General features: G+C 44.9%; 1 pseudogene; it reads right to left on the bottom strand.

Moving 5' to 3' along the window:
- Nucleotides 1-5,120, bottom strand: part of LOC103596337 — a 20,326-nt pseudogene that overhangs the window by 8,383 nt on the left and 6,823 nt on the right.

The following is a 5,120-nucleotide window of genomic DNA, read 5'->3' as shown; positions in this document are numbered from 1 at the left end:
ACATGGATGTCTTTCCATTTGTTGCTGTCTTCTTTTAACAGTTTTGTAGTTTTAAATGTGAAAGTCTTTTATCTCCTTTGTTAAATTTATTTCTAGGTAATGTATTCTTTTTGATGTTATTGTAAATGTAATTTTTTTAACACCCTTTTCAGGTTGTTCATCATTAGTGTATACAAATGCAGTTTATTTCTCTATGTCAAATTTGTATCCTGGAACTCTGCTGAATTTATTTACTAGTTCTGGCAGTGTGTGTGTGTGTGTGTGTGTGTGTGTGTGTGTGTGTGTGTGTAATCTTCAAGATTCTCTACATATAAGATCATGTCATCTGCAAACACAGATAATTTTACTTCTTTCTTTCTGATGTGTATATGGTTATTTGGTTTTCTTGCCTAATTGTTCTGGCTAGGACTTCAAATACCAGGCTGAGTAGAAATGGCAAACGCAGCCATCTTTGTCTTGTTTCCTCTTGCTCCTCATCACTCAGATCCTGGCTAATGCTGAGCACCATCAGCACATGTCATATCAGTAATGCCCATGGCAAGAGGCCTCTCAGCATGCTGGCACAACTCTGCTCCACGTCATGTTGGGATCTTCCACCAGAGGGTCAAAGAAGGCTGTAGTCTGCACCAGGGATGGCCCTCCTGCCTCAGGGGTGACACAGGAGTCCATCCCAGTGCTCAGGGCTGGGAAGGCCAGGCTGGCAGGTCAGCTTCCTGGGCCACCTCTTCTTGGCCTTGACCAGGACCTGGACTGCGGGAACTGCATGTCTGGCTGCATCAGTCTGGCCAGGAGTTTGAGCAACATCTCCTGGCGACCCTGCAGCCTCAGCCCTTCATGCAGGAAAAGCCTTGGCTGCCAGCTTGGGCTGAGGCCTAGAGCCAGGGACTCTAAGGGTGGTAGCTCAAGGAGCCCCAGCTCTGAGACCAGCCCAACTGCTGAGGAGCCTGTTGCCACCATTGCCACCATCACCATGGCCATCATGCCCACCCAGCAGATAGGGAGGAGAGGCCCTTTTACTTTCTACTTAGTTAACGTGAAGTAAGTCACATATACCCACAGGTTATTCCAGCATGACTCAAGCCCTGCAATGCCCTCCTGGCCTCCCTCTGCTATGGCTTTTTAAACCTTGCAATGTGTTGATTTCTCGCTCTAATTTATTTTGAACCTAGTTTAATAAAAATATATTTTGCATTTTTTTACTTAAAGAGGTCCTTCAAAATGTCTCAATGCCAAGCCTGTGGCCCTGGCTGTGTTCTCATGCTGTGTGGACATCCATCCAGGCACTGGATACAGCATTGTTAGCCTGGCAGACATACCCCTGACCCTTGGTATGGCCAGAACCTGAGACAGAGCTGGTACTGGCAAACACCCAGTGAACGTTGACCTAAACCCAGTTGCACCCTAGAAGAGTTGGTTTCTCAAGGGGGCTCAGGGCTGGCCCAGAAGCACCCAGGTCATGGGGCGAGGCTTTCAGAACCTCCCAAACCCCTTCAGACAGGCAAGGAGTCCACTTTGGTACCAGCTGCCCCTGCAGCATGGAACAATACAGAAGCTCCTCTCTCCAGGTCTCAGGAGGAGGGATGGGCCAGCATCCACAGCCCGGACCCCAAACAGCTCCTACTGGCCTATCCCCTGTTGTGGAACACTTCCATAGGGACAACTGCTACCATCTGAATGTTTGTGTCCCCAAAATTTCATATGTTGAAACCTAATCCCCTAGGTGATAGTCTTAGAAGGTGGGGCCTTTAAGAGGTTACCAGGTCATGAGGGTGGGGCCCTCATGATGGGATTAGTGCCTGTATAAAGGAGGCTGAGGGAGCTCATTTTCCCTGTTGGTCATGTGAGGACACAGCAAGAATGCACTGCCTATGAAGCAGAGAACGAGTCCCTGCCAGATACCAAATCTGCCACGCCTTGATCTCGGACTTCTGGCCTCCAGAATTGTGAGCAATAAACTTCTGTTGTTTATGAGCCACCCAGAGTATAACCAGTTGTGGAAACTTATATTAACTTTTATAAAAATTAAGGAAGTCACCTATTAGAAATGAAAAGAGCTTCAGGACTGATGTCTAATTGAACAAAAAAGCAAAGCATGTATCATTATGTAAACCAGAGGGCATAATAGAGCTGTGGAAACAATAATTAAATGAATTGGAATTTCAGAGAGGGAGACTTCTAGGTCAGGGTTTTTGCTAATTCTCAGCAGGGACTGATGATCACACTTGGCCCACGTGGGGGACCGAGAAACGGGGGAAGTATTCATTAGTCACTCAGGACTGGTGTTGGCATGAGAGATCATACAACTCAAGAAGCACCAACATGGTTGGTGTTTTCAACAGGAACATCTCTGTGTTTTGGAGATGAACATGGAAGATTGAGGAGCCAGGCCAAGTGTTCCTAAAAGTCAGAGTAAAATCCACCTTAATCAAAGTGCTTAGGAGATAATGTTTCCCCAAAAGGACAGTACTGCTGATTGACCACTCAAGATTTTTGCCACATTTGAAAGCTGCAGGGTGTGGGTGTTAAGGCAGGAAGCTGAAATCTCTAAAGGTCACAAGTGGATTTGGCACAGTCTTTCATGCTTGAGCAGTGACCTATTAGAATTTCCATCCAAATCCCTGAAGGGCTTTCCCTGAGGAAGACAGAAGAAGCAGAGATGGGTGAGCCTCATTACAACGGCATATGTGTAATTGGATTCAGAGGGGGACAGAGAGGGGAGAGAGAAGGGGGCAGAAGCCATGTGTGAAGGTGTAAAAGCTGAGGATTTTCCAAAATGGGTATAATACGTCAATCCACAGATTAAAGAACCAAACCCCAACTGGGAATAAAGAAAGAAAAGACGAGAAAATCATACTAAATTCCATTATAGTTAAATTGCTAAAAGAAAGCAGATAGACTCAAATTTCTTTTCTGAAGACAATTCATACCCTTACATGTCATTATTAAACAATAAATTTTAAAATATTATAAAGCTACTTGTTTATCATAAGAAGGTAAGAAAATAATTAAAAACCTAAGATGATAGGAGAATGGATATACTAAACACACAAAAAATGAAATGAAATTATCAGGAAAGGGGAAAATGACAGAATTGGCAGACTAATTAATCTAAAATCTGCTTATTTCAATAATAAAAGCTGAACAAAAACCATGTATTCACTTTTAGTGCTTATTTTAATGAACTAAATTTAACTCAAATAAAAATACACATTAAAATCTGCTTATTTCAATAATAAAAGCTGAACAAAAACCATGTATTCACTTTTAGTGCTTATTTTAATGAACTAAATTTAACTCAAATAAAAATACACATATGTGGGAGTGGAAAAAAAACATAAATGTAGATTCTGAAGAAACTACAAAAATGAAGACAAGTATTAAAATAGACATTTCATAAATACATTTGATACTTTAATGAAAAAGAAAAGTTTCTGGCCAAGTATAAATGATAAAACATTGCTGGGGGGGGGGCACCGGCCTGGCCTGCCTCTAAGGAGTCCCCTCAAATGGCATGCCCTAGGGCCCCTTTGGCATGCTTGCTGCTAATGTACCCCTGGCCTGTTCTGGCCTACCTCTAAGAGATCCGCTGGCCTGGACTGCCACTAAGGGCCTCCCTTGAATGGTTTGCCCCAGGGCCCCCTTAGCCTGCCCTCCCACTAGGAGTGCCCTTGGCCTTTCCTTTACTCCCACTTTGGGCTTCCTTGGCCAGGTCTGCTGCTAAGGGCCCCACTGCCAGTAAGGGCAGGCCTGGCCAGGCCTACATAAGACACCCACTGGCATGGCCTGCCTCAGGGCCCCTGTTTTAGTCCATTTTGTGTTGCTAGAACAGAATACTTGGAACTGGGTAATTTATAAAGAAAAATGAAATTTATTGCTTATAATTTCTGACTCTAGGAAGTACAAAGTCCATCTGGTGGTGGAAACAGTGACCCAGGGGTCTCACATTGCAAGATGCAGGAAGCAGAGAAAGCAGAGACAGATAGACTCTCATGTGCTCTTCTTTTAAAGCCCTCAGATCCATACACCTGACCGCCATTTTTAATCAGTATAATTTGGCATGGTCTGCCCCGGCCCCCAAAACTCATGTCCTCTTCACATGCAAATACATTCATTTCATCCCCACAGTCTTAACTTGTTTCAACTTGAGAGTCCAAAGTTCAATGTCCCATCTGTGAAATCAATACAATTTATCTACTTCCAAGATACAGTGGTGGGACAAACATAGGGTACATACTCCTATTCCAAAAGGGAGAAATAGTCCCAAAGAAAGGGGTATTGGGTTCTGAGAAAGTCCAAAATCCAGCAGGGCAGGCATTAAATCTCAAAGATTGTGATTCACGTACCTTGAGTCCATGTTCCACATCCTCTGCATGCTGGTGTGGGGGTTGGGTGCCCAAGTCTTTGGGAAACTCTGCTCCTATGGCTTTCCTGGTTGCAGGCCACACTTCAGCAATCCCAGGCTGTCATTCCACTCTGTAGCTCCACAAGTCTGGGGTCTCCATGGTGGTCCTGCTCTCATAGCTCCACTAGACATGATGCTGATGGGGTTTCTCTGCTGCAACTCTGACCCCATGTTTCCACTTGGCATTGCTCTGGTGAAAGCTGTCTGTAGGGACTCTGTCCCTGTGACTGATCTCTTCCTGGGCTCCCATACTTTACCATATATCCTTTGAAATCTGAGTGGAGGCTCCCAAGCCTTCTGAGCTTTGACATTCTGTGAGCCTGAAGACCTAACACCGCATGGACTCCACCAAGGCTTCTGGCTTATATTTTCCAAAGCTGCAGGTCCAGCCACACCTGGAGCCAATTGAGCCACAGCTAGAGCAGCCAAAACAGCCAGGTTGCTGGTGCTAGAAGCAATTTCCCAAGGTGGCCCTGAGCAATGAGCCTGTGGAGGGCTCCTTAAGTCTGTTCCCCAAGACCTTTTTGTCTCCCTAGATCTTTGGGCCTGAAATGGAAGAGGTGGCCCCAGAGGCTTCTGCAATGCCTTCAGGGTCTTTTTCTCCTCCTCTTGATGATACCATTCTTTTGTGTTAACCTTCCTAGTACCATTGAATTTTCCTTCTGAAAATGCACTCTGTTTCTCTACCACATGGCCAGGCTGCAAATTTTCCAAATCT

Source organism: Galeopterus variegatus, unplaced genomic scaffold, assembly GCF_000696425.1.
Source record: "Galeopterus variegatus unplaced genomic scaffold, G_variegatus-3.0.2 Scaffold1987, whole genome shotgun sequence".
NCBI classification, from domain to species: Eukaryota; Metazoa; Chordata; class Mammalia; order Dermoptera; family Cynocephalidae; genus Galeopterus; species Galeopterus variegatus.
Note: the sequence above shows the minus strand (reverse complement) of the source record. Positions and strands in the feature narration are given on the sequence as shown.